Consider the following 12,147-nt stretch of genomic DNA (forward strand, 5'->3'; position numbering starts at 1 on the left):
AGGGCGCCTGGGTGGCTCAGTCGTTAAGCGTCTGCCTTCGGCTCAGGTCATGATCCCAGGGTCCTGGGATCGAGTCCCACATCGGGCTCCCTGCTCCGCGGGAAGCCTGCTTCTCCCTCTCCCACTCCCCCTGCTTGTGTTCCTGCTCTCACTATGTCTCTCTCTGTCAAATAAATAAATAAAATCTTTAAAAAAAAAATAAATAAAAATAATTATTCTTATATACTTATGGATGACAATCAAGAAAATGAGAATTTTGAAGAGCTAATATTGGGAAATTGTCATCAACTTTTCAGGGGTGATAAAGGCACTGTCATTATGTTTTTATTTTTATTTTTTTAAGATTTTATTTATTTGACAGAGAGATAGAGATAATGAGAGAGCGCGCGCGCGCGAGAGAGAGAGAGAGAGAGAGAGCACAAGCAGGGGGAGGGGCAGGCAGAGGGACAGGGAGAAGCAGGGAGCCCAACACAGAGCTCAATCCCAGGACCCTGGGATCATGACCTAAGCTGAAGGCAGATGCTTAATTGACTGAGCCACCCAGGCACCCCTGTAATTAAGTTTTTAAAAAGAATTCTTACTGGGTGCCTTGCTCAGTGGAGCATGTGACTCTTGATCTCGGGGTTGTAAGTTTGAGCCCCATGTTGGGTGTAGAATTACTTTAAAAAAATTTTTTTTAGTTCTTTAAAAATTCTCAGTTTTTGAAATACGTTCTAGAATATTTGGATGAAATAATACGATAGCTCGAATTTGCTTCAGAAGAATCCAGAAGTGAAGGTAGAAGTCAATTATAAGTATAGATAAAATGAAAATGACTACATGGTTGAACCACAGTGATTGATACATTGGGCTCATTATATTATTCTACTTCTATAATGTTGTAAACGTCCACATTAGAAAGTTTAAATTTGTATTAATGTTTTAAATTATTACCAGCTACACCCAAATTTAAAATTGTGACCAGAAAGGAACTGAAAACTGAAAACAAGTCTCTCACTCCAAAACTAAAAATGAGGGGCTGGTTTTTCAGAATCTTTTCTGATAAATAGTGCATTTTAAATACATCTTTCCTAACCACCCTCCCTCACAACCCAATTTTTAAAAAAATGCTAAGTTACCATTCTGTTACTACATAAACACGTCATAATAACAAACACTTCATACGCAAATAAAATAAAACGTGATGCCCTCTCTACTTATTTTCAGAGTTCCAACATCTTCATCATAAGTCGATAAACTCATCAAGAAAAAAGATAAGGAGTTAATAATTAAGTAATCAACCTTTCCTTTCTTTTGACACTCTTTTACTTCCCTACTAAACTTAGACAATGTTCCACACCACAGGTAGCAGATTAATATAATTACAGCAACTGATTTTAAAAGGCCAAGTTCAAAATACATTAGACACTCATTACTCAACACATTCTACTCCCCCACAAAACTAAAAAATAAAAATCATGACAGTCATTAGTGGACCTGCACATAAAAAAGCAATTAATAGAGGCGCATGCATCAATATTAAACTTGCAGCTATTTGTCAGTTAATATCAGTCTTAAAATTAACCTAAATCACAACATGTCATCCAAGACTTTTTTTTTTTTTAAGATTTTATTTATTTATTTGATAGAAAGAGACACAGCAAGAGAGGGAACACAACAGGGGGAGCAGGAGAGGGAGAAGCAGGCTTCCCACTGCAGGAAACCCGATGCGGGGCTCGATCCCAGGGCCCTGGGATCATGACCTGAGCCGAAGGCAGACGCTGAACAACTGAGCCACCCAGGTGCCCCTCATCCGAGACTTTTTAAGTTAAAAAAAAAAAATGAGGTGTGATGCACCTGGCTGGCTCAGTCCATAGAGCATGTGATACTTGATCTGGAGGGTTGAAAGTTCAAGACCCACATTCAATGTAGAGATTACTTAAAAATAAAATCTTAAATAAATAAAAGGAGGTGAAATGTCTTTGGATAGTCACTTCAAACATGTTTAAAAATAGAAGTACATTTTAGTCACTAAATTAAGGAATTAGCAAGGACAATAATTCAAATAAAATTTGGAATATTACTATAGGTCAATATACACCAAAATTTCCCCCCCCCTTTTTTTTAAGATTTTATTTATTTATTTGACAGAGAGAGAGACAGTGAGAGAGGGAACACAAGCAGGGGGAATGGGAGAGGGAGAAGCAGGCTTCCTGCCAAGCAGGGAGCCTGATGCAGGGCTCGATCCCAGAACCCTGGGATCATGACCTGAGCCAAAGGCAGATGCTTAATGACTGAGTCACCCAGGTGCCCCAATATCCACCAAATTTAAAGAAATCCAGCATAGACAAGGCAATTTAAAGAGAAAAGATCAAGATTCTCAAAGCATAGATAATCTTTAAAAAGGAATAAACTACCAGGGCACCTGGGTAGCTCAGTGGGTTAAACATCCAATTCTTGGTTTTGGCTCAGGTCAAGATCTTGAGGTCGTGAAATTGAGCCCCGCATCTGGCTCTGCACTCAGTGGGGCGTTTGCTTGGGATTCTCTCCCTCTCTGTCAGCTCCTCTCCCCACCCCCCCACCTCGCTCACTCACACTCTCTCTCTCTCATAAATAAATCTTTTTAAAAAAAGGAATAAACTACCTTAATTGGCATTAAAATAATAACATCACTCCATACAAAAATAATTCCAGATGGACTACAGAGTTTAAAAATGTTGAAAACCTAGAAAAAGCAAAGGACAGGACAGAATAGTTAAGTATCTCAAGGGAACTGACTTTCTAGTCTTTGAAGACACACACAAAAAAATGAAAAAATATGAACAAATGAAAATGATAAACTTCTGTGTCAAAAATATATAAACAAAAATGAAGAGAAACTGGCAGAAATATATGCAGCAAATGTAGTTACAGTTTAATGCCACTAAATATAAAGGGTTCCTGAAAACTAAAACCATAAACATTGTAATTATTTCCATCTTATATAAGGATCCTGAGCCATGGGAGAAGGCGTGTCTTAGATTATGAAAGCACTAATATTAGCAGGTTCCAAGGGGAAAAAAAAAAGTCAGTATTTTTGTATTGTCTATGCTGGTCATTTGTCTATTTGCTCTCAGAACTATCCCCTGCCCTTCTTTGCCCATCTCTCTATGGCAAGGAACTACATACCCCAGGCTCCCTTGCTCTGGCTTCTGGGTAGGTCCCACCATTAAGAGAGGCAGTGTTAGAGGCCTGGGGGTTAGGAGAGAAGCCTTGGTATTTCTCCTCTTTCTACATCTTTTCTGCAGTTCTACCTCTGGTTAGTGAGCCCATGCCTTCATGGTCCCAGCTCTGGATCATGCCCTCTCTGTGTCTTTAGCTCCTGCCACACAACCCCCATACCCCAGCCCTGGTAACACCACATCTTTGCATTGTTTCTCTTGGTCCTAAAGATGGCAATCTCCTGCTGTTGCTCATTTCTAAACTACCGTCCCATACCCTGCTGGGCTTCTCTTCTCAACTAAACCCTGTTTACAAATTCCTTGTATTAAAATTTGCTATTTAAAACACTCCAGGTGTTTTCCTTACTAGGCCCTGATTCATGTAGTTCCTCAAATCAAGGAGTTAATGGGAGATTTCAACAGAAGAGGCTGGTAATTCAAAGCAATGTTTATTTTTTTTTTTAAAGATTTTTATTTATTTATTCATGAGAGACAGAGAGAGAGAGAGAGAGGCAGAGGGAGAAGCAGGCTCCCAAGGAGCAGAGAGCCCGATGCGGGACTCGATCCCAGGACCCTGGGATCATGACCTGAGCCGAAGGCAGATGCTTAACCATCTGAGCCACCCAGGCGCCCCTCAAAGCAATGTTTATTGAACCTTATGTTTGGCAGGGGAGGGTCAGACATCAAAACACAGAAAATTTGGTATATGAATTACCCATGATACAGATTCACTTAACACTAATATATGTGCTCTATGGCCCACATTTATTTAAAAAGTCATCATTGTAATAAATATAGTGTTTTAAAAAGTTTTAAAGACAAAAAAGTTTTTAAAGAAATCAATAAAAACATGGCTAATTCAGTAACCTACTATCAACGAGCTTTAGCTTTAGCCTCCTCCCAAACTTAACTTTTTCCCTTCTTCCCCCTCCTCCTAGTGGCATTTTCTCCAGAAACAAGAAAAATTCAAAAGTTGGTGAAAGGCAGTGGAAAGTTTTATTCCGAAGCTTAAAAATTAGCTTCTTACAACAACTTCTGCCAGAATATTTCTGCCAAGATTAAAAAATCAGAATCAAAGGACAAATACCATAAAATGATGACAATATGAGTGAGAATAGATAAAAAGGTTGTATGTGAAAAACATCACAAGATATGATAGAATGTTTTATTTATATGTTATCCGTATCAATACAAGATGGAATAAGAATGGTTTAGCTTCTCATCATGGTTTATCTTGAAAACAATCCAATATACAAAGATTGCCCCCCATCAAACTCCCTTAAAGTACCATTCTGACCAGCCAATAATGGGAAAGAAATTGAGTAAGAAAAATGTAAACAAAAAAAAAAAAGAAGAAGAAGAAGAAGAAAGAAAGCAAAGCAAAGTGTACTGAAATAGTTAGTGGTTTGGGTGTGTTTTACAAAATGAAAGACTACCACTGTCTCTAGAAATCACTGATACTATAAATTTCAACCACTGGCCTAATGTTCCTGCTCATAACCTCATACTTCCAGCCAGACTGAGTTCACTATTACCTGGTATGGTTGTAATACTACACTAAACCGTATTCTACTGGGCACAGTAATCTTTAACTTTTTCTTTGCTGACTTGCTATCAAAAGTTAAATAATGTATACTTACCACAAAAATCAAGCCATGACAAGATAGATTCATTTGATTAATAACGTTTCATTGATTTTAAGGAGGTTCACAGACAGCTATACTAAAGTAAAATTTTACAAATATATATGTAACCACAAGTCAAATTTTCTTAAATTTTTTGTTCACTATATTTCATCTATTCCAGGACACTTTTAAAAAACCATTTTAAAATGAAAAACTAAAAGTCATAGTTTCACTCTTTTCCCTCAAATTTCAATTTAAAAAAATCCCTATAAACATGAAAACATCGAAAAGGCCAATTACAAAAAGGAAGTGTCTCTCAAATAACACAAGCCACTTTTAATGCTTTAAGAATGTTTAAACACATAAATCAAGAAAATGTCCGGGGGGGTAGGGGGTTGGGGTAACTGGGTGATGGACACTGGGAGGGTATGTGTTGAAATGAGCACTGGGTATTATATAAGGCTGATGAATCACAGACCTGTACCCCTGAAACAAATAATACATTATATGTTAATTAATTGAATTTAAGTTAAAAAAAAAAAGAAAAATAATAAGAAAAAGAAAAAAAGAAAATGTTCAGTAAGGTTACAGAGTGCATCTCCAGGCTAGACTGCATGCCAAAATTCACTTACTTGTATTAAAAAGAAGTGGGAAGAGAACTGGGTTACCTGAAAAACAGTGACACTCTTACCCACCCAAGGCAAAACATTCAAAATATTGGAATTACAAATACCGTCCAATTAGAAATAATGTGTTACAAGACTATAAAGGAAACAAGGAGCCTGATTCCAGATGGCCAGAAGTAAAACACAACACTGGCACAACACATACATGTATGTGTATGCTATGTATGCATGTTGACCATCAAATGTGAAGAACCAGGCTTCAGAGTTAATACTACTATATTGACAAGTACATCCATATTTCATACCAAGAAATATGTAGGCATATTTACGACATTTTGCTTTTAGTTTAGATATATGTATAACTTTAAGAGTTACCTGTTAACTGTAAAAGAGCTAAGAGCAATATATATCAAGTTTTTGTGGGATGTATGTGTGTTTAAAGAGAAGTCACATTTATAATGCATCAGAATTACTGAACTAGGATATAGTTTGCCAATTTTGACAAACGTTCCATTGTCTTTAAATATAGAGGCTATTTCCTGGTAAACCTTTCAGTTTAGTTAAGAAATCATGTTACCATAACTACACCAATCCCTGAAGTTAAATTTTAGTTTCCACAATTTCAAGGAAGAGTCTATAATAACCTGCTGTCTACTCATTCCTGTCTAAATGCTATTAAAATTTCTCTGGCAACTTAAAGGCGAAAAAGTCTTTTTTAAAAAAATGTATATTTGTAATACCTATAAAGAAATAACAAGAGTTTATAAACAAATCGTTTTCTGCTGATCAAATAAAAATCACATCAATTTCTTCAGTCCTGTATATGCTATTTATGTAATGAATTAAAAAAAATCCCAACAGTTCAATATACTATTTCCCCCCCTTTTTTTTTAAATCGTCTCAGTCATTTTTAAGTGACAGTTCAGTAGTGGTAGATACATTCACACTGTTATGCAACAGAGTTCCAGAATTTTTTCAAATTGCAAAACTGAAACTTTATACCCATTAAACAACTCCCCATTTCCCTCTCCCCCCAACCATGGTTACCACCATTCTACTTTCTCCTAATGGTTTTTATTTTTTATTTTCCTTTTTAAAAAACTATCACTTTGTAAGAGTAAAAAAAATTAAAACCCAATGCAAATAATAATCATCATTTCCGGTGGATACCAAATTTGACCATGAAACTCAAGTATACTGCATTTACAAAAACCTACATCATCAAAAATGAAACAAGCACAAGACCTTATTTAAACAGCCTGATAAATCAACTTCTAAATTTTATTGAAGAAAATACTTGCTTCACAAAATCATTGAAAAATAAGTTTTAAAATTGTTACCAACTGTAGAGAAGTAAATCATCTGTATTATACTCAAAGCTTTACCATTAGATTGAATTTATAAAGGAGTTCTCCATTAGAATAAATTTGTCCTTTACATAACAGCCTCCTTTGATGAGAAAATTTGTTTCTAATGTTTCTTGCCCCTCCCTCAGACAAACAGAAAGGGAGGGGTTTCACTGATGCAAAAGATCATACAGTTGATTACAAAACATTTTTTTATTATGAAACTTAATTGGGATAACTTAGATAACTGTCTAGCGATAATAGAACTTAAATCTTAAAAAGAATGAAGGTTTAATGATGATAATAAAATGAAAAAACTCTTTGGGAAAACTGTCCCCCCACCCGAAAATATTTAACTACTTCCATTTAAAATTACAATCTAGTGACTAGAACAAAAGCCAAGACAACTGGACTATGGTTACCAGTTCACCTGATAAGTTAGCAGACTTTAAAAAAAGATCACTCCTGCCATGTATAAATGAAACATTTCCATGATCATCCACTATTTTGGGTTTTTGTTTGTTTGTTTGTTTAAAGATTTTATTTATTTATTTGACAGAGAGAGAGACATAGCAAGAGAGGGAACACAAGCAGGGGGAGTGGGAGAGGGAGAAGCAGGCTTCCCGCCGAGCAGGGAACCCAATGTGGGGCTCGATCCCAGGACCCTGGGATCATGACCTGAGCCGAAGGCAGATGCTTAATGACTGAGTCACCCAGGCGCCCCTATCCACTATTTTGTTTGTTTGTTTTTAAGTAGGCTCCCCACCCAACATGGGGCTTGAACTCATGACCCTGAGATCAAGAGTTGCGTACTCTACTGACTGAGCCAGCCAGGTGCCCCTCATGATCGTCCACTGTAATGAGACCAAAACTTGCCAGGAAATGTTTTGGAAAGTAAAACTTAAAAGGCAACTTCAAATATTTTTTGAAATTCCCTAAACAGACTGAATCATTTTCCATATTAATATGCCTTTAATAATCTTCATGTTACTTTACTGATTACCCAAAAGATACTAAAATTTCTCAATTTCCTTATGAAATTGAAAAATAAAGGTAAAGACAAAATCTTGGAGTAAAGACAAAAATAATTTTTTGTTTCACCTTACCTTTCAAAGTATTATTGTGGAAGGGTGATGGCAATTAGTCACCACTCCATAGAAGTTATTATCACTGAACTATATATATGTAATCTGACCCCATTTCTCATTTATAATCAGTTACTCTTGCTACAAATACTAAACAACAATACTAAGAATATAAATACCAATATTTACAACTTTTTTAAACCTCAAATACTATTAAAACTTAACATCAGGCCTGAATAAAATAATATTGCAATCAGCAGACTTTTCAGATCAAAACAAAATATTTACTGTGTACCATAGTACTGTGTTCCAAAAACAAACAAAAAACAAGTTCTTATTTAATCTAAAGGCAACGTGCTTCTGTCCTATCCATTAAACTGCTACAGATTTTAATACAATTAAAATTAGTAATAAAAATTAATCTTGGGAAACAACTACCCTCAACTCTCTAAAATCATTTTCTACCACTCTCCCTGCTTAAGTCTATTCCAGCCACTCAAGTCTTGCTGTTCCTCAAACATGCCAAGCAAACACTCATCTCAGGGTCTTTACTCTTTGCCCAAAATGCTCTTTCCCAAGAGCACTTCACCCAAGCCTCCATTCAAATGTCATCTTATCTGTGAGGCCTTACTTGTTCACCTTCTATAAATTAGTGACCCCCATTCAACAACCACCCCCTTTCCCTACACTCCTTTGTTTTGCCCCAAACTATTTATCACCAGCTATTTTTATTTGTTTATTGTCTATTCTTCTCTCCCCTAAAATACAGGTCTGAGAGAGCACAGACTTTTTTTTCACACTGCTGTATTCTCAGTGCCTAGAACAGTGCCTGGCACATAAGAGATGTTCAATAAATATTTATGGAATAAGTAAATAAACCAATGAATGAGCAGCAATGACTTACATTCAGTTGTACAGCTAAAGTTCAGATAGTTAGATCATATATTTCATAAAATGCACAGAGCTTGTAAATAGTATAATCACATACAGATCTTCTAACTTTGTCTATAGACGGCTACATTTGGGTGAGGCACCCATCCCAGGTCCAGTTGGCTATGGCCAGAAAAGTAAGATGGCAAGGTAAGCAGCACAGAGCCCTACACAGAAAGGCTGCTGAATTGCAAAAACTCCAGGAAAGAGATAGTACAAATGACAGACACCTTTCTTGTGTCTTGAGTAGTCTACATTTCACCTGTATAATCTCTAATAGTCAAATTTATCCCTCACTGGAGAAAAAAACTGTCCCTAGTAGCAACTGCCTCTCACCAGAATTACAGCTTATCATGTCACTTTTAGAATTTTAAAAAAAAGGGGCGCCTGGGTGGCTCAGTCAGTTAAGTATCTGCCTTCAGCTTGGGTCATGATCCAGGGTCCTGGGATGGAGCTGCGCATCGGGCTCCCTACTCCTGCTCGGTGGGTGGGCGGGGAATCTGCTTCTCCCTCTCCCCCTAGTCATGAGCACGCCTCTCTCTCTCTCTCTAATAAATAAAATCTTTTTTAAAAAATTCATTTAACTAAATAATAAATTTTTAAAAATCAAAAGAATTTAAAAAAAGAAAAAGTCATAGTGAATGGTAATCACAGTAGAAAGAATGTCTAATTGGAGGTATAACTAGTATCCACCCGCCTTTTAGATCTCTTTGAAAGTTTACGCAAAATCTGACAGATGGAAAGGAAATGGCCCATTCATTCAAGAAATATTTATTATGCACCTTTTATAAGATACTTCAAGAAATAATTCAAACCACGGGGGGGTGGTGTGTGTGTGCCCGTGTGTGAAGGCAGCTTCTAAAAATTTCAATATAAAAACCTTAAAAATATAAAACTTCTTCAAAAAAGAAGAGCAAAACTGAATTTTGAAGATGACATTATCAAAGAAGTGATGGATCTAGAAATATTATTTCAAAAATGGTGTCAAAACTGCTTCAACGAGATATTATTGGTATTACTATAAAGTAACTGTTTATTTAAAAATTTTATATTTTTGTTTTGTTTTTTCATTTATTTTTTATCCTTCCAGGTCTTATTTAAATTCTAGTTAGTTAACATCTAGCATAATATTAGTTTAGGAGTAGAATTTAGTGATTCATCACTTACATATAACCCCCCAGTGCTCATCACCACAAGTGCCTTCCTTAATACCCATCACCCATTTAACCCATCCCCCTGCCCACCTCCCCTTAGCTTGTTCTCTATAGTTAATAGTCTTTTTCTGGTTTGCCTCCCTCTCTTTAAAGACTTTATTATTTTTAAGTAATCTCTACACCCAACATGGGGCTCAAACTTATAACCCCAAGATCAAGAGTCGCATGCTCCATCAATTAAGCCAACCAGGCACCCCATTATAAGAGAACGTTTATTATTATTAGGTAACTTTCACTAAGTACTTACTATATGCCAGGCACATTACATGTATTAATTTATTCAACTTGACAATGCTTTGATGTAAATATTTTACCCCCATTGGGCAGATGAAGAACCTGGGGTACAGTTAAGTGAACTGTCCAAATATATACATACATACATACATATATACATATGGTAAATTTAAGAGCCAGGACTCATATGCAGGCATTGTGCTTCAGAAACTGTACTTACTGTAACTACAATAAACAGCATGTAGACTATTGTCCACTAAAAATATAATCTTAAACTGGTATGTTGGGAGAAAATATAAACCCTAAAAAAATCACTGTAAAAAAGGTCAATAAAAACACAATACTAGTATATTAACTTTGGTAATAAAATATTCACAGATGTTTGACCATTCATTATTATATAATCATAATTACCTAGAGTGTTTTCTTAAGGCTAGAAATTAGTTACTATTAGGTTACTTTAAATGTTAAGTTAAAATCAAGAAAACTGCATCTAAAATTTGTTTTAGGGGTGCCTGGGTGGCTCAGTTGGTTAAGTGTCCTACTCTTGGTTTCGGCTCAGGTCAGGATCTCAGGGTCATGGGATCAAGCCCCATGTTGGGCTCACACTCAGCGTGGAGTCCGCTTGGCATTATCATTCCCTCTCCCTCTGCCCCTCCAACCCCCATGTGTGCACCCTCTCTCTATATAAAATAAATAAATCTTTACAAATGTATATAAATACATGTTTTATACTAGTGTATTATTTTATATTAATGTACTATAGGTAATTCATAAGTTGGTTATAAAGCACTATTTTGCAAATATAACCCAAAACTCACAGGAAAACTCATTCTTGCTCAAATTTACAAAAAGCTGACCTAAATATGAAGTTTGGAGTTATGTCATTTACCAAGGCATTATGATTTATTACTGCAGACTTAAACCTATATGACAGTGATGACACTTTTATCCATTACCAATGTGTTTAAGGCATGAAAATCTGAGTATACTAAAGTATCAATGGGCAGCTTCTCCTATTAGATGTTAACCCTACCCAAGGGATCTCTCTGAAAGATTCAGAAATGAAAAACATTAAATCTAATAAACTCCCTCCAGTTAAGATAATAAAAAGGTCACAAAACATAACTTTTGGCATTGGGTGCACTAACCAACCAACAGGTTAAAGCATTCTTTTTAAAAACAGACACATTTTAAAACCTTTTTCAGTTCGACATAACAGACCTAGAATAAACATCCTAACACTCACTTTATCTCTGAGGCATACTCTAACAAAAGTGTTACCAACATAATCTGTAAACAACTCCTCAGTGTGTACGCAACATTTCTGTATTAAAGTAGAAGAGATCATAACATCACAAGGAAATGAAAACAGAAGCCATCTGGGCAACAAGCTGCTTCTTAGAGTTATAAAGAAAATTTAAAAGAACACAAAACAGAACAAAAATATAATCAGCGTATAAATAACAATGAAAAAAATAATGTATATGTTGTAACCGTAAGTAACTTTTCAAAACAAACATATATTAAAATGAGTATTTTACTTCCAAATAGTCACTTTAGAAGGCTATATAGTCATTCCTTTGCTCAAAAACTGTTTTAAATTCTCTCCCAGAAACTTTTACCAAAACCAATTTACAAAACACACCAGTTTGTAGATATGGTAAAATCACAATAATAATAACCCACACTCTCTAGCTCGGCTCTAATCCAAAGGAATCAGAAGCCCTCTTAAATCCGCAGGAGTTATCCCATGATTATTCCCAATGTTATTCTCCTCGGTACCTTGAACCTTGTCTCTCCTTCGGACACTAGACCTACCTCATCCCACTCTGCTTTCCTCCTTGCTCACAGCATGGTTGCCACACTGGCACCCTTTCTACTTCTTGACCACACCAAGTTCTTTCC

General features: G+C 36.0%; 1 protein-coding gene and 1 long non-coding RNA gene across 5 annotated transcripts in view; both read right to left on the bottom strand.

Annotated features, from left to right (window-relative positions):
- Window positions 1–2,241, bottom strand: part of LOC145720159 (uncharacterized) — a 6,741-nt gene extending 4,500 nt beyond the window's left edge. Inside the window, exon 1 of the long non-coding RNA XR_014142933.1 lies at window positions 227–2,241. This is a non-coding gene — a long non-coding RNA (uncharacterized LOC145720159). The remainder of the gene's footprint in view (window positions 1–226) is intronic.
- The window catches only part of PDLIM5 (PDZ and LIM domain 5), a 203,590-nt gene that overhangs the window by 173,863 nt on the left and 17,580 nt on the right, over window positions 1–12,147 (bottom strand). The window lies entirely within an intron of this gene.

The sequence above is a fragment of the Leptonychotes weddellii genome, chromosome 2 (assembly GCF_054177405.1).
Source record: "Leptonychotes weddellii isolate Sample4059 chromosome 2, ASM5417740v2, whole genome shotgun sequence".
Taxonomy (NCBI): domain Eukaryota; kingdom Metazoa; phylum Chordata; class Mammalia; order Carnivora; family Phocidae; genus Leptonychotes; species Leptonychotes weddellii.